This window comes from Colius striatus, chromosome 23, assembly GCF_028858725.1.
Source record: "Colius striatus isolate bColStr4 chromosome 23, bColStr4.1.hap1, whole genome shotgun sequence".
In the NCBI taxonomy this organism is placed as follows: Eukaryota; Metazoa; Chordata; class Aves; order Coliiformes; family Coliidae; genus Colius; species Colius striatus.
In genome coordinates this window covers 2,221,341-2,248,457 of record NC_084781.1, presented here as the reverse complement: position 1 = coordinate 2,248,457, position 27,117 = coordinate 2,221,341, and the positions used below count along the sequence as shown (strand labels likewise).

Here is a 27,117-nt window from a genome sequence, read left to right as displayed (position 1 = left end):
AATAAACGGAACGCCAGCTCCTCTGACTTAAATAGAAACAAGGAGTGGTGAAAGCCCCTCCCAACGCTGCTGGGGTTTGCTGGATTCCCTTTTCATACCCCAATGCTAAGCTGTGGTGGCCCCAAACTGTAAATCCCTGGGGACAACAGGAGAAACACTACACATGACCAAATGAAGGCAGAAATAAAAGCTGAAGCCACAGTTTAAAGAGCTCTAAAGGGTGGTTTTGACTCTCCAAGCCATAAAAAACCCTTTGATTTGTTGGGTTTTCCCCTCCTCATGCTGCAATTTCTGTAGCATCTCCAGTCTCTGAGTAGAGGCTGGGGCTGGATGTTGGGGATGCTTGAAGGTACCAAAGTGAAACGTGCTATTTCTCATCCTTTTACCTGGTGGATGCACTAACCCCATCCTTGCTCAAAGAGAGTGAAAAGATCCAATGCTTCTACTTCTGAACTTCAGTATTTCTATACTTCTGCAAAAGGCAAAGCCATTTCACCACCAAAATCAACCCAGGAGAGACAAGTCCATCAGCAGAAGGCAGCTACAGGCCATTTGCATTAACCAAAGGGAGGGCAACGTATGGAAATACCAGTATCCACCTCACACAAACACACACACACAGCCCTTGGATGCACACATATGTGCACATCTGGGCCCAGGGAACAAAAGCAGCCTGGTTATGCTGTACAGATAAACACCAGAAAGTCAAAATGCCCCACAGAAGCAGCACCACACTGCTCAGCCTCGGGCGAGACGGAGGGAAATTGGGTACCCGTGAGGTCTGGAACAGTGGGATTAATAACACATCCATTTTAATGCAGGGTGGGTTGTGAGGGCTTGGGTTTGGGGTTGGTTTTTTTTCCCTTGTTTTTTTTTTTTTCCCTGCTTCACAAACAGCAAAGTGAATGTTTGAGCATCTCAGCAGGGGGTTAATGAGGACTCTGATTAGTTATTCAGATTTGCCGCTGCTGCTGCTGCTGCTGCTGCCTCCATCCATCCTGGAATGGGGGAAGAACAGGAAAGGGGTTTGCAGCAAAAGCTCTTCAACATGACCTGCTTGGCTTTCACAGCTCAGGATGGAAGTTTCTGGGGGGTTCATGCTGCAGGGATCCCCAGAATCAAAATCCTAATGGCAGCTCTGGGGTGGTAAAAGGATGTTTTCCCATCATTTGGGAAGGATGTAAAATGCTGCTGTGCACTGGTTCCTATAAAGGCTCAAAAGAAAATAGCTGGATTTAGGGGGTGGGGGGGTTCATGTAGGAAAAATCCCCAAAATCTTGAGTGGTTTGAATGAAATTCATGTGCAATCATGGTCAGAGCTACAGGGCCAAAAACAACGGATGTATGGAGGAATGGAGCAACAGATGCAAGGATGCACAGACAGAAGGCTGCAAGGCTGCAAAGGAGCAGAGATGCAAGGATGTAGAGATGCAAGGATGCAAGGATGGAAAGAAGGCTGGACCATCCCATAAGCCTCCCCTGGGCTGCATCAATGCAACCCCTTCCATTCTTGCAGTGCTTTACACAGCATCCCATAGAAATCTCAGACAGCTCACCTCTTTGCTCCCTGGCACAGGAATATGTTACAGCAGGTTGAGCTCATCCACTGATGGAGAGTTTTGGGGTTTATTTCCAGATGTAGCCTTCTGTTCTTCACCTCCCTCTAAAAATAAAGGCAACCTAAGAAAATAGATGGCAGGTAATCCCAAACGAGGCTACAGAAAGGCTTAAAGGATGAAGCCAGAGCAGTGTTTTGTGGACTCATCAACAAACAAACCCAGGCATTACTTTAGGATTCGTTATTTCTTCACCAAGAAGAAATATTTTAAGGATAGACAGCGTGGTGCCAACATTATTAAGGGTAAATTCATCCCAGTCAGGTCTGGAGACCCAGTTGGATGTTGCTTGAGCATCACTCGGTGCTCAACGGAGGTTTTGGGTGGGGGGAATAAACTCCCATGTCATTCCCCAGGACGACTGCCAGGAGCTCAGAGGAGACTCAAGCTGGAGTTATCCACCCAATTTTGCACAAGCCAGAGCTCTCCATCCCAAAAAGGCTCCTTTTTTTTTCCCCAGGACCCCCTCCATATGCTCCGTCTCTGTTTGTTAAACGGCGCGTTAATTGTTCTGAATTAACAGCTCCAGCTGGAGGAGAAAACAAGCAATTTGCAACCTTAACATAACACCCAACTTATCTCAAGTGATTTAAGTTGGGGTTTGGTGCTGGGGTGGGGTTGGTTGGGGGTTTTAAGGGGAAAAAAAAACCCCAATCTTTCTTGCTTGCAGATGCACTGCTCAGAGCTCGGCTCAAATCACATCACCCAGAGGACTGATGCACTTAGCAGAGTGGGGTATTAGCCCATAGCCACAGGAGGAGGATGGTAGGACATGAAATAAAAGGAAGAAATAAGAAATCTCTGCATTTGGCTTTGCTTTAGTGACAGGAGAAATATAATCCCTTCTCTTCATTGCTGGGCAACCCAATGATTGCAGTAGGGCTCATGAATATTTTCTCCCCAACACAAGATTGGGGGGGGGAGTTGTGTTACATTTACATTTTTTTCCCCTAAATATTCATGCTCTGGAAGAAACACCCAGAAATCCCTCTTTCAAGCTTTATCCCTTTGCCTTCTTTCATCTCCTTTTCCCTTTTTTCATTTGCTGCTAGATAGAGGAGGTGAGAAAGAGACACCACAGTGATCATTTGTTTACCAGCCTGGGATCTTCGACTTGGGATAGATTTGGGTTTTAACTGATGTTTTCATCACTTCAAAACCCTTTCTAATATCACCCAAAGTGAGGGATTCAAGAAGCAAAGTCCTTCTCCATCTCTCCTGGTTCCAAGAGGAACCCAACAGAGAAAAGGACTCTACAGAGATGTTATTTCTCCTGTGGGAATGCATAACTGCTTTGGAAATGCAAGAAAAGCTTTTTTATGATGATGAGCAATTGTCTGCTGCTAAATGGAGTGGAAAATCCTCTTGCTACCCTGCCAAGGTTGAGTTGGGAGTCAACGATCATCAACCCCCAAGAGCTTCCTAAGAGCATCAAAGTTGGGTTCCATCAGATGACCAGGGTTGTGGATGGAGTTATGGTCCTCCAATGAGGCAGTCTGATGAAGTTGAGGCAGTTTGTCTCCATTTTCTAGGGGAAAAAAGGAGTTGCATTGTGTCCTGAAGACAAGAAGAGACACCAAAACCCACCAACACATCCTTCTCACTTCTAAAATACACCCCCAATGGCTGTGGGCAACTCATTGGTGGGCTGAGCCCTCCTCAGGGCTGAGCCACTCTACCTGACAAGCTCCTGGCTCACGTATCAAGTAACAGGAGAAGTGATAAAATCACTTTGGCACCTTCCCTGGGCACGACAACCCTCGTTACAAGAGCGAAATTGAAGGGAGGCAGCCTGACACCACCCGATTCCCAACGCACCCAGCTCCGCAGATTAATCCTTCTTGATGGAGAATTACAATTAGGGCCTCCTGTCTTAAGGAGATATCAGCAATCAGATATCTTATCAAATGCCACCTCAATTATTCAAATAATCCCTGGCTCTTAGGTTTGGGTGCTGTTTAGAGAAAGCAGTCCCATTAATGTGCTGACACTTCCCCATCACGTCCCACCGTCCTCAACTTCACGTCTGATTACAGAATTTGCATTCAATTTCATTTCTCTTTCCCCCCTCCCTTCCCTTTTCCAGCTGGAGTAAATGAATAATCCCAGTACCTACCCCAGCCTTAATTACATTTGTTAAATTAAAAACCCAGGATGTGAGAAATTTAAATGCGTGGAGCTCCCGTGGCCAGACAAAACCTCCACCTTCAACCTGCCGCAGCCTCTGCCTTCTCCTTGCTCCCAAATTCCTTCTCCTTCCTTCCCCACAGCCAGGCATCAAAGAAATTACAACCAGACAACAAAAACCCTTTCTAAACGATGAAACAATAGATGATCTTTTGACATTTCCAGGCGCTGTTTGCAGGGGGAACGAGATAAAATGTAATAAATTCATATACTTCTGTGTGTTTCTTGGCTCCAGCAGCTCAAATTTCCATCTCTTTATGCAGGAGTCCTGGGGAGCAGAAATCCTTGATAATGCCAAACAATTCGACACTTTATTTTCTCTTTACCCCCCGCACCAGGCAAAAACACAGGCTTCAAGCTGCCAGCTGCTGGGAGTGAAACCAGATGCCACATCCCTTTTCCATATGGAAACAAGAAATGGCCTTGTCTGGGGGTGGAGCGTGTGGACTCCCCTTGGCTGCAGCCCTCTGTGACCCCAAAAGCAGCAAAACCTCTCCTCAACTGCTAAAAATACCACCCCTACATTGCAATGCTGTCAATTGTTAATTGTTTTCAGCCCCAGATCCTGATCCAACCAGCCCCAGATCCTCGTCTAACCAGACCCAGATCCTGGTGCAATCAGCCCCAGATTCTGGTCCAATCAACTCCAGATCCTGGTCCAACCAGACCCTGATCCTGGTATAATCAACCTCAGATTCTGATCCAACCAGCCACAGATCCTCATACAAGCAGCCCCAGATCCTGGTCCAATCAACCCCAGATCCTGGTCTAACCAGCCCCAGATCCTGCTGCAATCAGCCCCAGATTCTGGTCCAATCAACCCCAGATCCTGGTCCAACCAGACACAGATTCTGATCCAATCAGCCTCAGATACTGGTGCAATCAGCCCCAGGTCCTGGTCCAACCAGCCCCAGATCCTCATACAACCAGACCCAGATCCTGGTACAAGCAGCCCCAGATCCTGGTCCAATCAACCCCAGATCCTGGCCTAACCAGCCCCAGATCCTGATGCAATCAGCCCCACATCCTTGTGCAATCAATCCCAGATCCTGGTCCAACCAGACTCAAATCCTGGTACAATCAAACTCAGATTCTGATTCAACCAGCCCCAGATGCTAGTGCAATCAGCCCCAGATCCTGGTGCAATCAGCCCCAGATCCTGGCCAACCAGCCCCAGATCCTGGTGCAATCAGCCCCAGATCCTGGTCCAACCAGCCCCAGAGAAGACATCCCAAGATATGCCCCAGTTTGCTTGATTTTAAAGGAAAAAGGTAAAATAAACCACTGAATTTGACACTTTTTTGTTGTTCAGTACCTTTGCAGAAGCTTGCTAAATTCTCCTTCCTTTGGAGAAGATGAAACTTAGAAGGCTGGAATGAATTGATAGGCTCAAGGTGGTGGCAAGCAAAGGATCCATGTTAATTAAAGGAATGATTAAACACAAATGGAAGATAAAGCATTTCCACCTCTGGCCACTTTAGGAGCAATACCCTGTACATCAGGTGATGAGGAAACACCAAACCAATATCTTTGGGTGTCACATCACAATGGAAATGTTGAGGAAAGTCTGTTCTTAGTGCTCCCAAAGACTGAGTTAAATAACCTACGTGTGAGTGAGCTCAGTGGTAACAATCCCCCTGTCTGAGGCTTGCAAGAGCACTAATAAAACACAGCTAAAAATATTCAGGAAAGCCATGCTGGGGTAAAGTGAGACAGGTGAGAGCAGAGCTGAAAATAGCTTTTGCCTTTGCCTCCAGTGTGCTCACAGCTCAGGCGACATTTCTGCACTCTGGGGAAGCTGGATTTGACTCCTCACCCCCCCCAATAAAATGCCTTTGGAGGGGTGGAACAGAACGTGGCACCTCAGGATTTGGCCCATCTCCTCCAAGCTGCTGTCTGATGGAGGTTTCAGTTCTTCAGCCTTTCTGGCTTTCTTCTGCCTTGTTTGGAGTTAACAGTTGTGGTGCCGGAGGAGAAAACATCATGTTTTAGCAATGAGGTCCCCAGTGAGGCTCTTTAAAAATTAATTAGTGCCATGCAACATATTAGTGATGAATAGTAATTGTAGGGGTTTTGTACCTACTTCAGCACCTTCCACACTGCTGTTCTTCCAGCTTTTGCCATGGCCCTCTCAGCCAACCAGGACCTAACACAAAGAAACTGTTGCCCGTGTCTCCTGGAAATAGCCCATTTGGTCACAAGCACACACCCCAAAGCGTTTTCTGTCAAGCTTCTGAGGAAGCTGTTGTGCTCACAGAACATGTTCCAAGCAACCCAAAACTGCAGTTGGCCAGTGGTATGAGCCTGGATAGAATCATGGAATGGTGGGGGTTGGAAGGGACCTCTAGAGATCATCCTTGCTAAAGCAGGTCCGTCTAGATCAGGGGGCACAGGAACGTGATAGACCTCTCATGCCTCCTGTACTAAGTAGATGTTGTGCCACAGAGGACGTTGTAGGGCCTGGCTTTATCCAGGGTGAAGGATAGGAAGATCCTCCATGGGTGAAGATCCCCCAACCCTGAGGATGGAGAACTTTCAAGGATGGAGAGACCCCCATTTCCAAGGATGAAGATTCCCCTGCAAAGCTAAGGAAGAAGATCCTCATAACCCAAAAATAGAGACCTCCTTTTCACTGAGAAGGTGAAGATGTTCAAGCCTTTAGGATGGAGCACCACAAAACACAAGGGTGGATATCCTCCTAACTCCAAGGATGGGAATATCCCCTAACCTCAAGGATGGGAAGCTCTCAATCCCAAGGGTGGAGATCTTCAAAACCCAAGGATGGAGATCTCGTGAACCTTGAGGATGGAGATCCTTTTAGTCCCAAATACAGGGATTCTCACAAACCTGAGGATGTAGATCTCAAAATTCCAAGGACGGTGTCTCAAAACCCTGAAGGATGGAGATCTCAAAACTCCAAGGATGGTGTTCTCCTAACTTTGAAGATGGAGATTCTCCTAATCCCAAGTACAGGGATTCCCCAAACTCTGAGGTTGTGGATTCCCAAACTCCAGGACCCTCACAACACAAAGGATGAAGATTCCCAAACTCTAACAACACAGATCCTCCAACCTAAGAATGGAGACTTACCAAGGAGAGGAATCCCCTCCAGACATGAGGATGAAGATCTCCCCAAAACCCAATGTGACCCCCTTCTTCCCCAATCCCAAGGAAAGCGATCACTCCCTGGGACTTGGGCTGCATCCCTCACCCCACACTGCACTGGGCATGACCTGGGAGCATCACCCTGCTGCATCCCTCACCCCACACTGCACTGGGCATGACCTGGGAGCATCACCCTGACCTGGTGACGGCCACCCCTTCCCAAACTGCAACCCTAAAGGAGCCACCATCCCGCTCCTTTGGGCAGTGAGCAAGGCAGCAGGGACTGAGAAGCCTCTTGCTGCAGCAGCCACCTTCAGGTGGATGGCAAAGCTGAAGGGAAATTTGCAGGGACATCTGGAATATATTCATTTTATGGCATGTTTCATATCACAGACAGGTACTTTGAAGCAGTTAAGTAGTAGCAGGGCAGCACGTCCCCATGGGTGGGCTGCGGTTTGTGCTTTCAGCCCCAGCTGCCCTGGCATGACAAAGGGGCTGAGGAGATGGAGCTGACGTTTTCCAAACACAGCTTTATGCCTCTGGGGGCAAATCCAGAAAGAAATTAAAACCCAAAAGGCCAAAAAAACACCTCAAAACCAACCCCCCAAAACCCCCCCCAAACCAACAACCCCTGAAGCAGAAACCCGACCCCCACATCCAACCAACATCAATCCCCACATCAGGCTATTAACAGTCCCATCACAAATTGTAAATGACTCAGACAAATTAAATGGCTTAGCAGCTGTGAGGAAAGGCCCTTCTGAAGATTCATTTGTTTCGTGGAAAAGAAATTAGGCAGGAGTTTTAAATCTCTTCCAGCAGCTCGACGCAGACGCCCTGCCAAAGCCCACATGTTGCTGCTCGTGCATGCAGCCCGCTTCCAACAGCAGAACTCCTCCAGTGAGCATCCCAAAGCATCCAGATGCAAGGGAGGGGTGTGAGTGTGCAATGCTAACTGGGGGGTTGCACCATCTATTAAAAGCCTCAAGCAAAGCAAAGGTGTGAAAACAGGAAGATTTTGACCCAAAAGAGTGAGGGAAAGCCAGGGACTGAAGGGGGTGGTAACACAGAGAGACAGGTAAGGCATTGGGGTTGCAGTGAGGTGCAGTGATTCATCCCCAAACACAGTGATTTAGCCCAGAAGCAGGGAGCCACTGTGATTCAGTTGCAGATGCAGTTGAGACACGATGATTTTCTCCCTGTTGCAGCACACCTGAGGCTCCCCACAAAACCCCAAACCTCCCCACTTCCCTAATGCTTCCTAAGGTGCTCATCACCCACACCCTTCCTCCAATGTTCACACATGAAATTAGTGCATTAAACCCCTGCTGTGTTTAGAGGCTTCCCTGGCAAAGACCAGTTTCCCCTTCCACGCTCCTTTTAGCTCATGCAAAATTGAGGTTGGTTTTTCACCTTCAGACACTATTTTACAGGCAGCAGCATCTCAAAACCCCTTTTAGTGGAAGTTCAGAGGTATAAAAGATGCAAAACGCCCCTAAATTATTCACATGGTGTTTCAAATGAAGCCTTGCTATGGGATAAAGGGAAGGATCTGGCAACAGAGCCACAAGCCTAAGATGTCTCCACATCTGTTTGGATGGAAAACCCCTTCTTGTGTGGAGAATGGAATGGGGGAGATGATAGGATAAAAGGGTTTTCCCCCCATCCAGAAAAGGATAGAGAGCAAGGAAACACATTGAACACCTATTTTTCAGGGGCATCTAAAGAGAGCAACCCAGTTGCACTCACCCATGGGCAAACACTGAAGCTCTTGTAAACTTGGACAGGAGCAAAACTGAAGCGAGGCACAGGGAAGAGAAATTACAAACCAAGAGAAATGAATAAGAAGTGATTTTGCATTTCAAACATGGGAGATTTTCAAAGAGCAAAGGAAAAAAAAAACCTGGAAGGTCTCTTTTTTCCCCCCATCCAGTTTCTCCTCTTTGTTTTGCTTCATTGAGCACCCAGGTGCTCCCAAGCTGGGATTTCCATTGCTCCTGCTCCTATTTGGGGCAACCCCCCCCCCCAAAAAAATCAACCCCAAAACTGAAAGTAGGACACCAAGCCTTGCTCAATCCAAACTCAGCTTGATGCTCACTAATTACCCTGTAATAGTGTTTCTGTGCTGCTGGCAGGCTTGGAAATGCAGCTCCTAATAACCGAGGTCCGCATCAATATTAATATCCCGGCTTGACTCTCGATACCCGAGGACTGACAAGAGACAAAGAAACATCACAGCAACGTGGAGAAGAGGGGCAGAAAATGAATGTTAAAAGGGTTATCTTTCTGTGTTTGGCAGGATGGGAGTGCTTGAGATGAAATGATGGGATTTCCCCTCCTCCCTCCCTTGGTGTGTATCAGCAAGAAAAGCAAATATAAACTGTTAAGCTCCCGTCGCTGGGGTGGGAACTTCCAGCAGCAAGAAAATTGTTCACCACTTGTATCCCTTTCCCTAAACTTGGAGTTTCCACACAGGAGGCTGGAAAAAAACCTTTCTTGTTATGGGGACACACTTCTAAAGTGTGGAATGTCCCCCTTACCCGAGTTACTCCAAGGTGACTGTCTCCAAATATTCACTCTTCAGTCACTTTAGGTTTTGGTTGCTTGTGCAAAAGCCCAGCTTTTGAGTTGGCTCAGCAAGAAACACTGCTTTGAAATGACCTCCTGAGAAGCATTTGCCAGTGATGCTTCAAATCCTTATGGAAAGAAAGAGCATATCCCCCCCGCCTCAAACTTCACCAAGGCACAGGAGAATATGCACACGCAGGAACACGGCTACACCGAGCACAGCACCACGGCTCAAAACACACCCCAGCACCACTCCCTAACTCAATTAAAAACCTCTTTCCTTCATAATTTCTATGCAGAGACACTTGGCACACCGGGAGCATTTCAGCAGAGTTTAAATGGAGTTAATAAACTATTAATAGCCTGCAGTAAGGCTGTGATAGATTTGAGCTGCACGCCACCGGTGAGCCTCAGTGCAAGGTGTTAGTGCCAATGTCTGAGGTAAAAACATCACAGTGCTTCCTCCATGGAAAAAAAAACCTCACAGTTCCAGGAGTTTCTCATGGAAAGATGTGTGTTTTCAGGATTTTTCTCCACCAAAATGCAATGTGGCAACTCGAGAGTAAGGGTGGAATGTTGGGTTGGGCATTAACCTGCACCATTGACCTTGTTAATTCAAAGGAAATTAATGGAAGCCAGAAAATTCACCCCCAGAAACTCAACATTTGGGTGTTCTCAGACCATTTGGTACTTTCATTTCTGTTGAAGTTGAGAATTTGCCTATTTTTTGGTCAAATTCCAAGTGAGAAGAGGCAAATTCTGGAAAGACCTTGAAAAATGGATGTTCTGCTTCCCCTAAAACACATGGTTACAAAGCATTTGGTGACACAGATTTATCTGAGCAGTTATTAAACAATGGCAATGAGTAATGCACTGACCCTCCAGAGAAAGAGCCAACCTTGTGTTGATGGCCACTATGTAAGAGCAGGACTCAAGCCAACTGCCTGAAGGCTGCCATAAAAATCAACTGCTGCTATAAAGTGACCTCAGATATTGCAAGAAATCCCCAGAAAGAGACTATTTCTAACCTCATCTGGTAATTTGGGTTGGAAGGAGCACTCTGCAGTTGTAGTCTTGGCCATCAATTCTGTTCAATCCTTCTGAAGAGCCATTGAATAACCCATGGAAATGGCAATTTTTCATACAGATATATTCACAAAGCTTAAATCACCCCTTGATTAAATATTTCTTAGTTCTAACTTGTGGAAAGAAGCCACGAGGCCGATTCTGAGAGAAGTCATCAATGAGAAGAGATCAGAAGGTAGAAATGAGCCTTTCTTGGGGATAACAGGAGGATTTCCACTCAAGAGATGTTGGTTGTCATCAAAGGAGGACTCAAAACCAAACTAAAAGAGTAGTTTTCTGTCTTTCTTTGTTGGACTGATGGAAGAAGAACCATGAGAAGAAGCAAAACCTTCCTCCAACTACTCCAGCTGCAGGTGCTCACTACCTTTTGGGCACTCAGAAATGCAGCTTCTCCAACCAAAGCCACGTTAACCCATGAGAAGACCGTTCCAACCACGACAAGTGAAAAGGGAACATCCAAATCACCATGACTTCTCAATCCCTCTCTGCTTTCCCCTCTCCTAGTGACTCAAAGAACCTCTAAGATGCCCCAAACCTGCCCAAAATCAAATCATGGTCTACCAAAAAAGAAACAACCACAACCAAATGGGAAACAGAGCCAATAACACAAGTCAAATCAACTTGCCATGCAGCCCCCTGTGTTGAACACGGTTGGTGTTGCCTCCCACTTTATTTACCATGGCATAGGAGCTGCAAGGACTGGGATAAATCAGAGTAAAAGCGATATGAAGGGTTGCTGTAGCTTTTCAGCTCTCTGTTGAGATATTATTGGCTGATCTCCTACACAGCTGCTCCCTGCTGAATAGACACATCCCACCTCCAAAGCCGTTGGCCATCAACCAACGTGGGAATAAATGCAAGTTTGGGGGGTTATTGTCCCAGTTGCTGTGACTTATTTGGTGATTTCTGTATTTGGGGGAGAGGAATACACAGAGATTTCTCTACCAATGCAACCAGATGAGCAAAATAAACCCTTTCTCCACTGTCTCACTGAAGTAGAGGGGGTCCAGCATGGTTGAGCACCATCCCACAGTCAAGTGGGTCAGGACCAAAACTAAGGGGAAACACTTGATTCCTTCAGCCATAACCACTGAAATTGGTTGAGAATGGAGAAAAGCATGAAGAGTTTTGAACTGCCTCGATGAAATTGAATTTTTGGTTTGAATCAACAGCTTCACTTGGTGCCATTTTATTGCTATTTTGTGTTGAAATGTCAATTGGAAACTAACATTTAAAAATGTCAAAACATTTCACGTCTACAGACGGAGCTGGTGGGGTGGGGGGGTGGGGTTTTCTTTGCTTCCATGTGTCCAAATAGAAAATGCTTTTGGAATTTTACCACGAAAAAAAAAAGGGGGGGAGGGAATACATATAAAAAAGTCAATATTTTGACTTCTTGGAATGAAAACAAAGTTAAAATGTAATATTTCCTCCAGGATGCAAACGTTTTCTGACAAGCTGTAATCTGAACCAAATGTTTGCTGACAGGGTCTGTCATAGCTACGTAGGAAGAGAAGAGAAATAGGGACTTTTTGGATTTGGAGGCTCTCTGAACCCTTTTTTTTGTTGGCCAGTTATATCCATATTTCTACAGCTTTTCTCCTTTATTGTATCCCAACAGGAGCAAATCAGGGTATGAGAAGCCCCATCCACTACGCAGAACCATTTCCAACGCATCGATTCGCCTTAATAATCAGGGGATAAAAAAAGCTGGAAAGCAAAACAGAAGCATTCTCCTCTCTTGTAGAATAGGCAATATTTGATTTGGGAGGGGGGATTTCTCACTCTATTTTGCACCAACATCACCTTCTCATCCCTGCTACTCTGAAGGACTTGGAGGATGGAAACAGCACGGGGAGTTTTTTCCCGCGCTCACGCCAGCTGAAGGGAGCACGTGCATGGGTGGGCTTTTTTAATCCAATATCCATGTAATTTCCCAGTGATCTCACCTTTTAAATTCCTGCCTTGGCCATGCTTTCACCTTATCCCTCCCCCTCCTCCAAAAAGAAGAAGGCAAAATAAAACATCATAAAAGCAACCCAGGCTGGACGTAGGGAAAAAAAAACCCAAATCCAAACAGAATTTTCCTGACTTTTCCAGTTCCAGGAGCAGAGTGTAAAAATGCAGCACAGCAAAGCAGGATGAAAATCAGATTTTGAGCCATCACTATGCTGTAAAGCAAGTTTTTCATCTCAAAGCTCACAGCTCCATCATCCTGGACCAAGCAGCTCGGTCGCCCTCCATCACCTTTGCACCTCCCCCAAATTTCTCTCTTTCTCTCTCTGGTTTTTTTTCTTCTCCTGAGCCTGGGCTCCAGCCCCACGTGGGGAATAAGCACAATTATCTCGTCTCGCCACATTTTTCCAGCCCTGCCTGAGGTTTAATTAAAGCCAAGTGAAAAACACAGAGGAGAAGCGTTCAGTCCCGATATCGCCCCGCCGCATGCAGTGGGGAAGGGAGGGAGAAAAAACACCAGGAAAAGACAAAACAGTGGGGAAAAAACACCTTTATAGTAGACTTTTTGATCTACCAAACCTGCTCCTTCAAACATATTTCCTTTACAAATGCATATAAATACAGATATATGAGGATGTATGCACACAAGATGTCTATGCACGTATTTATACACACGCACGCTGGGATACACACACAGCTTCTCTCTATAAAAACAGACATACAACCATACCCTAATCCCCTGTAATCTCCTTGAATTACACCTAAACCACCTTCCTTGCAGGTGACCTTTCCACAAAAGGCTGTTTCTATGCCAACAGCATTGTTTGAGGCAGGCAAGAGGAGAAAAAAAACCCAACCACATGGCACAAGAATAGTTTTTGCTTAATTTGGGTTTTTCATCAGTGGTTGGGAGATGGATTATGAGAGAAATGCCCCCACCACAGGAAAGAAAATGATATTGCAACTTAATTACTACCTGTAAGGTTTGAATATTAGAGGGAGAGCGTGGTAATCTCAACCCAATTTAGATTTTGCCTCAATTCATGACATTGTTATTGGGTGAAGTTCCCCTCGTTTTGGGGTTCAAGAGAAAGATCTTATCATTTTCGGCTCCTTTTCACCTTCAAATCTGCATTTCCATCTCCTGCACTGCAAGTGGAGGAGACTCATGAGCATTGGTTCCTACTGAAAAGTCCAAACATGTAAAAAGCTGAAAATCCCAACTTGGTTTGTTTCCATTTTCGATGACATTTAGGGAATTCTGACAAGTGAGTTCTCATCCAACGGGGAAAACAGACAAGAGAGGAAACCATTGCAATAAATAAGAGACCAGAACTCTGCCAAAACTTGGGAGAAATTGCTGATAAACAATACAACCAAAAAGAATCAGGTGATGACAAGATCTGGCAGAGTAAAAGCAGTTCAATATTAATCCTTTCCCACAGATGAAAAGGGGTTTTTTGTGTCTGGGTAATTGTAATCCTTTGATAGTTTGGGATATTTTCCCCTCGTCTTCTTGAGTTCTTTGAGTTCCAACTCATCCCAGAAAGCCACAGCCCATACCAAAGTGCTTAAAAATGAGACACAGAAGGAAAAATGAGATTGTTTTCCACCACAACTGTTCCATTTTCATGTTCCTGGGGGGTTTTCTGTTGTGTTTTAGAGCGGCACAAGGACCTGTGGCCTTGTTGAGTTCCAGCAACCCCAAAACCACCTTTTTTTTGCCTTGTTACATTTTGATGTAACAAATTCTTGTATGTTTGGGGTTGTTTTTTCATTAGTGGGTGGGGATGTGTTTTTATTCCTCTTCTGACCTGACCCCAACACCTTCACAGGTCTCAAGAGGGAAGATACATCCCGATGGCTCCATCTCGCAAGGCGCCGAACCAAGAGGCTAAAAATACTGGTTGTCATGGGAACACAAAACTCCAGAGTTTGACAAGATCAGAATTAAACCTTGCACTAATTTCAGCCCTTAAACCCCCCGTTATTGTGTCTGTATTTGGGTGGGTTTGAGGGTTTGGGAGGCAAAAAAAGCTGAATTTTAAGCAATGCAACCAGGGTTTAACATCTTGGTGGGTGTCAGGAGGTTGGGGTTGGTGTTCAGCAACAGGACAAGGGGTGATGGGATGAAGCTGGAACACAAAAAGTTCTATTTAAACATGAGAAAGAACTATTTCACTGTGAGGTGTGAGAGCCCTGGCCCAGGCTGGGAGGCTGTGGAGGCTCCTTCCTTTGAGATCTTCAAGACTCACCTGGACACGTTCCTGTGTGACCTGATCTAGGTGGGAGCTGCTTCTGCAGGGGGGTTGGACTGGATGAGCTGTAAAGGCCCCTTCCAACCCCTCCCATTTTATGATTCTATGATCTTTTATTCCCCAAATCAGGAATAAATGTATAAATAAGGTGAGGTTTTCATTAAAAACAAGGATTAACCCCAAAGTGTGGATGTGGCCTGTATCAGCTGCCCAGATCAATGCTGGCACTGGGACGAGGAGCACCCAGGGCTAAGAGATATAATAAGACTTCTTGTATATCATCTGGAAAAACTGCTTAATGTTATTTGCCCAAAATACACTGTGATCACTTAACAAATATTAAGTTATAACAACGAGGCCCCCAGCACTAACGAGGCTCAGCCAGAGCATCCCCTTTCCCAGCAGCATCTAGAGCTTGGAAGAAGTTTACAACTCCTTTTGGAGTTGGGTGTCTGCAAAACTGCTCAGCCCAAGGAGGGGGGAAAAAACAGACTCCAAGGAAAACTAATCATTTCTAAACATCATAATAAGCAACGGATTTGGGCTCACAAGCAAAGGGACAGGCAGCAGGTCACATAAGACAAGCTAAACGGTAATAAAAGGATTATGAATTAAAAGGGGGGCAGGGGTAATCCTCCGTGCAAAGGAAGATTCCCATCATTAAACTTGAGTTTCCAAAGGCAAAACAGAAGTGGCAATTCATTCCTGGCATCAGAAAAAAACACGAGAGTTACTGGAACTAATTTGTCAGCGACGACAATAAATTAACTCAGCGCCGGCACCTGAGGAACTCTGTGTGTTCAATGGTTTCCCCAGAGCCACGTGCTGCCTTTTTCTTTGCAGCTTTTGCAATGCAACACATGTGTTTGAAGTTGTTCTTGGAGTGCAGTGTGCTCGTGGGTTTGCATGTGCAGGCATTGCAAGGGCCTGGTTGGGGTTTGCACTGCCAACCCCTTGCTCGCAGGTTTTGCAAAGCACAGCACTTGCATCTTTTGGCAACTCCCCCATGTCCTGCACTTCAGCAGCTTCCCAGTCCAATGTGCATTTGCATTTTTTTGGTAGCTTTGCAATGCAATGCCTATAGAATCATAGAAGCATTTCAGCTGGAAAAGGGCTTGAAACTCCTGTAGTCCAAGCTCTCTCCTCACCCTGCCCAGCCCAGCACTACCCCATGGCCCTCAGCACCTCAGCTCCACAGCTTTGGGATCCCTCCAGGGGTGGGCACTCCCCCATCTCCCTGGACAATCCATTCCAGTGCTTAACAACACTCTCATTGAAAAAGTTCTTCCTCCAATCTAAACCTGCCCACCCCCATTCCCTCCCCTTCCCTGTACAATTTGAGGCAGTTTCCTCTTGTCCTGTCATTCATTACTTAGAAGAGACCAACGCCACTCCAGCCTCCTGTCAGGGAGCTGCAGAGAGTGCTGCTGGCTGCCCTCAGCCTCCTCTTCTCCAGGCTCAACACCCCCATTCCCTCAGCCCCTCCCCAGTCCCTTGTGCTCCAGCCCCTTCCCCAGCTCAGTGCCCAGCTCTGGCCACGCTGCAGCCCCTCAGTGTCCCTGTGGCAGTGAGTGAGGGGCCCAGCACTGACACAGCCCTGGAGCTGCAGCCTCCCCAGGGCCCAGCACAGGGGACAATCCCTGCCCTGCTCCTGCTGCCACCCCACTGCTCATCCCAGCCAGGATGCCCTTGGCCTCCTTGCCCAGTTGGGCAAACTGCTGGCTCCTGTTGATTAACATTCTCAGGTGTTAACTGACTTTGCAATGCCTGATTGCTTGCTCTTTTTCTGCAACTTTACCTGGACCTTTGCAACTTTGCATCTCTCCAAACACTCCCACTGGAAGCACAGAATCAGTTCAACCTTCTCCACAACACGGGTTAAGCTTCCTGCAAAATTCAGGCCAATGCTTTTGAAACCATCCCCAATCCCCAGCTGCAACAACTCCAGGTGACACAGACAACGTGGCACCCCGTTGCTTCCACAAATTACTATTTCCACTCTCTTTTTTTTCCCAAAATAGAGAGGGTTCTGCTCTCTAGAGCAACCAGGCCATGATCCTGCTGCATTTTGCAGGGGAAACAAGCTCTGGTTTGGGGCATTTGTGGAGGTTAGTGGGACGCAGAAGAAACCACCAGAATTTACTTACCCGGGCGATGCTTTCCTTTCGCAGCAATATCCCTCAAAACACCACGGTTTAAGGGTGAAACGAGCCTTTGTGACCTAAAAGAGTGGTTTACACCCTAAATTCCTAGCTGGGAGAGGAAGCCTGGCATGTCTCAACAAACAGAAAAAGCAAGGAAAAGCAAAAGAAAAGCGAGGGAAAGAGGGAAGGGAAAAAGGAAAAAGCGAGGGAAAGAAAAGCCAAACAGCAGAAAAGCAAGGAAAAGTGAAAAATAAACAAAGCAAGCAAGAAGCAAGCTGGTTGGAGCAGTTTGGGGGGGGGAAAAAAGAGATTGAAATCAGCTTTGGCCGAGCTGCTTTCCCGTCGCCCCATAATCCCTCGCTGTCCCCCAGTGAGCTTGTGCAAACAGCATCGGCCGGGCTCCGGCCACGCTCCTCAGAGCTGGGGGTTTAAATAAATACATTCAAGCTGTTGTGGATGAGGGGCTTGGGGAGGGATGCTGCTGGGGTAGAAAGGGTCTGGTGTCCTCGTCCTGGTGAGGAACTGGTGTTTCAGGGGATGCTGAGGATGGTTTGGGAGGATTTTGCTCCCCCTGCGTCTCGATGATTTTTCCGGGTAGCACGGGAAGAGGAAATTCTGGCTTCAAAGGGAAAGACAGTGTTGCAAATGGATTGTGTATGGCATAGATGGTATACTCAGAACTAATTTGTTGTCTTTTTAGTAATGTGGCCAGAAAATTGAAGGTCTGGGTATAGCAGAGAGGTTGGGAAGAGGCCACAAGGTCACTGAGTTCCCATGTATTAGATATTCTAATATGTATGGGAAGAGCATCTATCCTGCATTATTCCAATAAGATATGATGCCTTGTTCTCACATATTACATATTTATTGCACTATGTGAGATTGTATGATGTAATATATATGGGAAACATCAATCCTTTTTGCTCTATTATTCCCATATATGGATATAAATGATATGATGGGAATAATACATTATATACCATTCCAATCTAGATCATCTACTCTGTCCTAGCCTATCCCATTCCACTCCATTATATGTATAGTATGGTATGGCATATAGAGGAGCAATATGCAATATATATTATTCCCATTTTTGGGAATGTATTAAAGAGAATAGCACAGAATAGATTCTATCTAGTCTATATCTGAATGTCTTTTTTTCTCTCACACATATATGTGTTTCTGTATGGGTGAGTTTCATTCTTTTGCTCGGGTATCTGGCAGGGAGGAGGAAGGTCTTTTGACAGCAACACCTGATGAGAGACAGCAGGAGAACATTGGAACCTTGTGGGATGAAGAAAGAGCTGCAGAAAGCAAATTTGAAGGGTGAGGGGACTATAGCACTTACATGACAGGTGAAGGACGATGCCAAAGGCCTTTTGCAGTCCCTCTCACCAAAACCACCTCTTTTTTCCCCCCTAAAGAAAACCCCTCCACAAGAAACCACATGTACCCAAGGTTAGAAAACCACCAGATTTCTCATATTGAGCATCATCCTGATGAAAAGGAACCACAATTCCTCACCCTGTGTTTTCACCAGGACCTGGAAGGGGGGTTTTCAGCCCTTTCTGAATCAAAAAACAAACCTCCCCCGAAAAAAAAAACCCAAGCCAATAAAACGAGGATGAAAATATATTCATTAGGATTGATAACGCTCATTAAAACCCACTGTGTAGGAAAAGCATTGAGTCTGCTTCAGAGAAGTAAAAAAAGGAAGGGGGGGTTGGGGGGGAAATGCAAATTCTTCTGCATGAAAAGAGGAGATTTCCCTAATCGCCCCAATCGCAATTATCTGTGGCCAACCCAACGGGTTAAAATTATCCTCTTCATCTCCGGACACAGTAAGGAGCCAGCAAGAAAAAAACCCACAACCAAGGGAAGAGGATGTTTCATTTTAATAAAAATGAAATCTGGACCCTGCAGAAAGAAAAAAAGCAGCTTCACTAATGACGTGTTTACACAGGGAAAAAAAACCAGAGAGACAATTTCTATTTAATGGTGATTACCAGCGAGAAGAAATTAAACTTCCCGGAGTATATGGGTTAGAGATAATGGGGAGAAAAGTAAGTTATTGAGGGTGTGTAAATCAGGATGGAGAAGGAGGAGGAAGGGGAGGGGTGGGGGGTTTGCTCCTCACTTCTCAGGAGCGCGCATCCCTCATGGAAAAGCATCCATGGGTTTGCTCTGAGGGCTTTTGTGCAGATGTGATGTATTTGCTGGAACTCAGCTTTTGACCTCACTGGTGTTAAGCTTTCCTATTCCTTTGAGTTCTTTTGGGTTTCTTTCTGAGGTGAATTTATCTAGGTGGAAAAAAAAAGGCAAGGTGAAACCGTTTGGCTCCTGTATGGGATGAAATAAGGTTTTTTGGGGAGCTGGTTTTTTGTGCCAAGGCTGTTCCCATCCCACGCCGACCTGTGCAAACCCATCCCGGGGCAAAATCATCTCGACTTTAATGTCTGCGGAGCAAACATCTGCAGAACAAGCCCAGATGTGAGTCTTCTTCCTCCTCCCCCCTCCCTTACCCCAGTTGAGGAATTTCAGCTCGGAGGCACAAAATAAAGCAGCGTCTGGGATGGTTTAATAATAGTAAAATTAAAATTGGTACCGAAGCATAATGAAGAATGAGCTCGAGAGGAGGCTGGCAAAAAGAAAAGAAGAAAGAAAAACCCCACCAACCAACCCAAAGCCCTGAGCTGAAGTCTCCAGGGAGCTGTTGGTTCAGAGGAACGGTAAACAAGGCGCAGAAAAGCAACTTAATTATCTTTACAAGCGGAGGATGCAAGCGGCTGCCGCAGCTTTCAAGGGATGTGGGAGAGGAGAGGTGTGCACAGCCTCTGAGCCGCCCCAAAATGGCAAGCAAAAGACTTTTTTTGGGGGGGGCCTTCTCCTTGAGGAGCCTCATCCTGATTTCTTACTCACCTGTCTCCAGGGCAAAACAAAACCCAAAGGTTTGGGTTGAATTTGGGCACACAGGCGACTGCTCTGCCCCCTGCATTAACACAAGCTGGGGGTTTGCCACCCAGCACTCACTGGGACAATCTGCTGTGACAAATTCAGCTTGTTTCAGAAACTCCAGATACAGTTTGTGAAGCACAAGCCCTTTCACTTTGTTTTTGCATCAGCTAAAGCTCCAACATGAATCCAGATCAAAAGCAGGAAGGTGCCACATCACGGCAGCTTTGGGAAGGAATGCTTGGTTTTTAGCAAAAGGCTAAAGTTTGTGCAAAAGAGCTGCTTCAGAGGCTGCACCCATCCCATCCCAGCAGCTGCAAACATAGTGTTATGTGTATTTATGTATTTATAGATAGAATATGGAAGTTGTGTTAATTTAAACTGAGGATGCTGGCAGGGATGCTGGCTAGAAGCAAGGAAGGTTTAAACTCAAAGTGTGAGCATAACTAGGATTAAACCAGGGATGCTGGAGAGGATCAATGCAAAATGGATGGATTGGATAAAGCCAGGGATGCTGGAGATTAAACCAAGAATGCTGGAGAGTATCAAGCCAGGGATGCTGGAAGGGATTAAACCAGGGATGCTGGAAAGGATTAAACCAGGTTAGGACTGAACCAAGGATGGTAGATAAATTGAAAGGGAAGATGCCAGTTAGGGCCAAAGAAAAGATGCTCTGTTGGACTAAACCAAAGACATTAGGTAAACTCAAACCAGGGATGCTGGTTTGGACCCAAGTGAGGATGCTGGGTAGGATTAACTCAAGGAGGCTAGAATCAAGCCATGGGTGCTGGCTCTTGTCAAACCAAGGCTGGTAGCTCAATACAAATCCAGGATGTTTGTGAGGGTCAAAGCAAGGATGCTGGCCAAGATGGCAGCAGGGATGGTACCTAGGAGCAAGCTGAAAATTATGTCTGGGATTGACGGAAGCTAAGAATCAAACCAGTGATACTGGCTAGGGTTCAACTAAGGATACCAGTTAAAATCAAACAGAAGACACTGGCTAGTACAGAACTAGGGATGCTGCTGAGGCTCGAATCAAGGCCACTAGCTAAAAGTAAACCAAAGGTGATGGCTAGGATCAAAGCAAAGACACTAGTTAAAAGCAAAGCTCAGCAAGTTCTCATTTGGATCCAACTCCTTAAAAAAACCTGTTAATCTCTCAGCCTCTGCAGGCTGCCAGCAGCCTGGCGAGGCTCAGCACCGCTCCGCAGCCCCTCCGGCAAGGAGGCAACGGCGTTTTTATTAACCCAACTGAACTAGCTGAGAAAAACAGACTCTTTCTGGCACAGTTTGGATCCCAAAAGGTCCATCCTGCTCTTGGCTCTGGCGCTAAAGGCAGCCTGGGGCTGTCTGCAACCCGCTGCCTGTGTGGTACAGGCATGCCTGGAAGTCGGTTCAGCTATCCAAAACCCCACCGGCTATTCCTTACCGTGGCATGAGGGGAGGGGGGGAAGGTGTTCTGCAAATATCATTTGCTGCTGCTGCTGAACACATCACACAGGCCCAGCACACAAATTCAGGGGTATTTCAGTCAAAAGGTGAGTTTTTATCTCAAATTTCTTGCAAAACACACTGGTAGTAATTCCTGCATCGAGCTTAGAACAGCGATATTCAGCTTTAATCAAATGCTTCCAGCAATCTCCAATCTGTACCAACAGCTAATTATCCTCAGTGACCCCCCTCAAAAAAAACCCCTCTACTTAGTTCTCAAGCTCATAAGAAAACCTCAAGGTTTGGGTTTTGGGGGAGTTGTAGGTTTTTGACAGTTGTTTGCATTGGTAAATCATCATGTAGAGTAATTCAGTTCAGCCGTGTCCTTTATCGACCCTCAAAAAATCCCCCCTCCTGCTCTGAAATACAATTAACTGCCTTTTTTCTTCTCTATTCTTAAAAAAAACCCCTGACTTTTGCCAGAAATACCCGAATTTTCACCATTCCCTCAGCACATCTGAGCACACCTGAGCTAGATTTAACCCTCACTTGCACCTCCAGGATTGAGAAAGCTGCAAGAAACAATGTTTTCCCTCCAAATCTCATCATGATGCAACAGCTGGAGGGAAAAAAAACCCATGGTCCCCAGCCACAGGCCCAAACTACACCCAGTTTCCAAACAGGACAGAGAATAGTTTTTCTGCTGAGCTTTGAAGCCAACAAAGCTGCTTTACAACATTTTTGTGCCCCGGGATGAAGATAAATGAAGTCCCAGGTGTCGCTAAAGCCCCGTTCAATGTTGCATCCTAAAAACAATATTAATTGCAAAATGGTTTTAGGACCATTTTAATAAGGATATGACTCTGCTACAATGAGATGTGATGCTCTGCAAGCACACTGGGCTCTTTTTTTTTGTACTCATTTGAGTGCTGTACCGTTGTGATCTGGAGCTACAGAGGCTTGGATGTGTGGTTAGACGAGCTGTGTGCTTAATGATGGGTGCCTAATTAAGGTTGGGGAGTGCTGGTTTCATCAGAAGACCCTGCATCAAGTCTGCCCTGGGTTGGGGGTTTTTTTGGGAGGTGAGTATCCCTGGCTGTCTGGTCACTCAGCCCAGCAAGGTCACATCTGCAGGAATTACTTTGGCTCATGGGCTTGCACCATCTTTGCACCATCAGGTCTGGTTTTAGCTCTTCACTCAACCCCAAATAACATCCCAAATTATCTTGCTGATCAAGGTGATGTTCCCAGGGAAGTAAAAGGAAAACAAGGATGCTCTTAAATTCCTTTGGAAATAAGGAAGGCTGAAAGCTTGGATGTTTTAAATAGGATGAGGATGAGGATGCTTGCAAAAGGACAAAGGCAACGGTGTGCATCCATCCCGGCCAGTCGCCGGATGGCAAGGAGCCCCGAAAGGACAGGACAGATATTAGCAAGAGCCATCAACTTAACGAAGTAGAGGTCTGGTGTCATCCCACTGCTGGGTTAATGGAGCTCTGCAGCAGCAGCTGGTGACCACCTTCATGAAAAACACCGGATTTTGCCCCAAATCAGACACTAAAACACATTTTCAGCACAAGGTGAAGATGCAAATGGTTGCACATCATCACAGCTGGTTGTTGCTTTCTCTCCCTCTTGGGTGCACAAACCTTTGCAAAATCTATGTAGGGGACAACTTTTTGCAGGTTCCCTCTCTTGAGTGCACAAACCTTTGCAAAATCTATGTAGGATCCAGCTTTTTTGGAGGGGCAGAGGCTGAAATTGCACGTCTCAGGTGCTTCAGCATCATCCAGAGCAGAACTGTCGCTGTTGCCACACTGCTCAGCATTTTGCCTTCCCCATTTTTTCTGTTTCCCAAAGCTACAAGTGCAGCTCTGTATGATTAAAGCAAATCTATGGTCCTCTCATTGTGAAGGGGCCATAATTCACCCTGATTTTGCAAAGCTGTACCTATAAGCATTTTCAAAAGCTCACATGCCAAAAAAACCCCACAACACAGTTTTTCAAGGAAAAATCCCACTGCAGGCACCTTCCTGGAAGGTAAGGCTTGAAGGCCTTTTGTTTCTTCAAAAGAGAAACTTTGCAGAGGCTTTTGTCGTGTGTTTCATCTCCTTTTTATCTCTTAGAAGGAATAAGGGTGAGAGGCCTCGGGCTGGGGAGAGCACAGGGGAATTTCTCACTGCTCTCTGGATGCACAGCTCAGGATTTCCATTATTATGTGGAAGGATAAATATATTTACATCAAGAAATCCTTGTTCCTATGGCCAAAGAAACCAACTCTCCTTTCTTTAATGGGGCACAGTTTTGGGGGGAGACACTTGATGCACACAAACAGAGCTAAAGGAAACCACAGGATGCAACGATCAACAAATCATATATGTGTATCTTCATCCAAATGATCCAGTTATATCCAGCCAATCTACATATTGCTGGATTATTATCTATAGATTATATATGTGATGTGTCTTCATCCACATTACCTAATTGTATCCAGTAGATTGCTTATTATAAATATACTGTTACAGCATATGATATTATTATATTAGATAGATATGCTTTAGTCCATATAATCCAATCAAATCCATCCAATATATACATTATTGGATTATTATATATATTATATGGACAAAGATATATATATATAATGTTTATATACATACACCTATCCAAGAGAGAAAGACAAAGGATATATCTTGGGAGAGAACAGAGAGAGAAGATGTATTGTTTTAATGAGTAACAGATATTGGATTGATATATTGAATATATTATTCTATATATTGGATATATACATATATTTTATATATTATATGGATATAATAGTGTGGATATATCTGACAGATAAATATAATAGACTCGATTCATGGATACAATACCTATTTGATATATCCAATGTATGTCTCCTCTCCTGTAAGCACTAAGACTTTCCACTGACATTTTTTATCTCCTTTACCAAACTTTCACACTTTTCTCAAGATTCTGGCCTTTGGAATCCCTCCAGGGATGGGGACTCCATCACCTGGGCAGCCTGTGCCAGGGCTCAACAACTCTTTTGGGGAAGAAATTGCTCCTCTAAACCTCCCCTGGTGCAACTTGAGGCCTTTTACTCTTGTCTCATCACTTGCTACTCTGGAGCAGAGATCAATCCCCTCCCCAGCCACAACCCCCTGGCAGAGGGTTGCAGAGTGATCACAGCTCCCTTTAGCCTCTTCTTCTCCAGACTGAACACCTCCAGCCCTCAATATCTCTTTTTTAGAGTGAGGGGCCCAACACCAAACACAGAACTTGAGGTGAGGCCTCACCAGGGCCCGGTACAGGTGGTACCAGGATGGATCCCAGCGCCTGGACCACATCATGGGAAATGATGAGAAAGGGAAAATGCAGAGAAAAGATGGTGAAAATGGGAGATGTTTCAAAACCAGAATGGTTGTATAAAGAAAATGAACACTGAAATACTATCTGTTGGAGAAGCAAGACCTCAAATATCCAGAAAGAACCCCCAAAAGCTTTGGTCCTACCCCTGGCTGCTGAGCCAATACTTTTGTTAGCAGAAATAGGTGTTTTGTAACAACACATAGATTATATTGCCATAAATACCTATTATAATATATAAATCAGCATAATTATTGTTATTATAAATGATTTATGCTACCTGACATGTAGCCACATAACCCTCACTGCCAACATATCAAACATTACATATCAATATATTGCTTCTGTCAAGATATTTCTGTAGTATAGAATCATGTAGTGTAGTTATTTGTAGATATATGTATGTGCTATATTAATAATAATATCATACTATGTGTTCTATACTATGTTATAAAGCATTGTTATTATATTGCTAGGTAGCATCTATTTCTGTAATATATGAATGTAGATAGTGTATTTCTAGTAATAAATACAGTATAAAGCCCCTCAAAAAGGGAGGAAAAGCCAGCTTTTCCAAACCAGACGAAATTCAGAGCAAAATACTCCCATAAAACCCCCAAAACCCCAAAAAGGTTGAAGCTTGGATACATGGAAAACCCCATACACACCACAAATATTAACACACACACACACCCCCCACACACACCCCTCTTTATACCAGGGAAAGTTCTGCTGATGAAATAAATAAGTTGTTTAAATATCTCCTTTTTTTTTTCCCCTTTTTGAGTTTGGTAGTGTGGGGTTGGGTTTTTTTTTTTGCCCACAGAGCTGGAGCTGGGAATCCATTAGCCTTTAATGAAGTGAAACCCTCATCTTGCCGGAGCCACCTCATTTAGCGCAATTGTTTCGCAGCCATTAAGGAAAGACAATTACAAGGAAGCGGCGAGAGTAATTGGAAATGCTGGCGGGAGTTGGGCGAAATGATAATAAATAAAAATATTCCCCCTAATAAGCTTGCCAGGAGGGGGGTGGGCTGGAGAAAATCAACATAATTAGAACTGAACCTCAGCGAGGAAAAACAAGACAGCGGGGTGGCGAGCACTCGGCACGGAGAAGAAGAGGAGGAGGGGGGGGAAAAAAAGTGGAGGGAACTTCATTTTTGGTCCCCAAAACCACCTGTATAAAGATATTGAGAGTCAACAAATGGTTGGAAAGGGAGATGCAGCCCATGGGGATGCAGCTGATACTCTTCTGCTCCCCACCCTACATCTTCTCCTCCACTGAAATGAAAGCCAAACAGAAAAAGGCCTAAAAATGCGATGGTTTTGCTAAAGGGATGGCATGGAAGAGCATCATGAGGTAACACAAACTTCCCCACAGCACACTGAGGTGTTTTGTGTGTGGAAAATGCAACTATTTTAGGCTGTGTTGTTTTAGTAGTCCTTAAGAATAAAAAATAACAGGAGAGATGGGGATTTCAAGGCTTGGTGAGGGAAAGGAAAAGGGTTAAATCATGTTCAAAACCATACATAGGTGGGACTCGGTAGGTTTTCTCCTTGCTCCTAGAATCCCAGGTTTTACCCCTAAAATAAACCCTGTGTCTTGCACAAGCATCCAGGTTCTGGCCCCATCCTTACCCTCCCCAATTTTGCTTTAGCAATGCCCACAAAGTGGTCTGTAGTAAGGAAAGTCCTTTGAATTGGGGGTTGTAACCAAAATAAAACCATTCAGGCTAAGGGTTTGCAGCAGCAAAGTCCTTAAAACCAGGGCTTGCACACAAAATTGTCCTTCAAGCAGAAGCCTGCAGCAAAAATACATCCTTCAAGCTGCACTCAAAAGTCCTTCAAAAAGGGGTTTGCACCCAAAACAACAGTCACTCAAAAAAAGGTTTGTACCAAAAGATGTCCTTCAACCAGCAAAAAAGCAGCAGAAAACACCCCACTTTAAGCAGAGGGTTTGTCCAATAACAAAAAAAGTCCTTCAAGAAAGGTCTGGCAGCAAAAAAAGCCCTTCAAACAGTAGGTTTGCCACTAAAAAACAGCCCTTTAAACAGTCTGCAGAGAAGAAAGTCCTTCAAATAGGAAGCTTTGCCCAAAAAAAGGCCTTAAAAAGCAGGTTGCACTGAAAAATAGCCCTTCAGAACAAGGTTTGTAGCAAAAAAAAAGGCCTTCTAACAAGGCTTTTGCACCAAGTAAGTCCTTTTAACAGGAGTTTGCAGCAGAAAAAGTCCTTCAAACAGGGATTTGCACCCAAAAAGCCCCCTCAGCATCTTCCCTCTCTGCTCCTAGCCTCCATACATACAAGTTTGCCTCAAAATTCATCTCTTGCACCTGATGCCAGCATTTTGGATGTCACACAGGGAATCATAATTCCTGTAATTTCTTTCCTACTTGGGAGTCTTTGCAATGCCTTTGGGGTTGGGTGGGATAAGCCAATGATGCTGGA

The 27,117-nt window shown here is 45.3% G+C and overlaps 1 protein-coding gene across 5 annotated transcripts in view; it reads right to left on the bottom strand.

Annotated features, from left to right (window-relative positions):
• PKNOX2 (PBX/knotted 1 homeobox 2) overlaps positions 1-27,117 on the bottom strand; it is an 81,073-nt gene that overhangs the window by 35,797 nt on the left and 18,159 nt on the right. Inside the window, exons 2-3 of one of the 5 annotated variants that reach the window (XM_062014011.1) lie at positions 2,989-3,144; positions 1,557-1,663 (exon numbers count right to left, since the gene is read on the bottom strand). The exons of 1 other annotated variant lie outside the window; for it this stretch is intronic. The gene's annotated coding sequence lies outside the window, so the exon portion shown is untranslated. Of the gene's footprint in view, positions 1-1,556; positions 1,681-2,988; positions 3,145-16,923; positions 16,967-27,117 lie in introns of those variants that run through there. 3 more of the 5 variants (XM_062014012.1, XM_062014014.1, XM_062014016.1) reach the window with 3 other exon arrangements.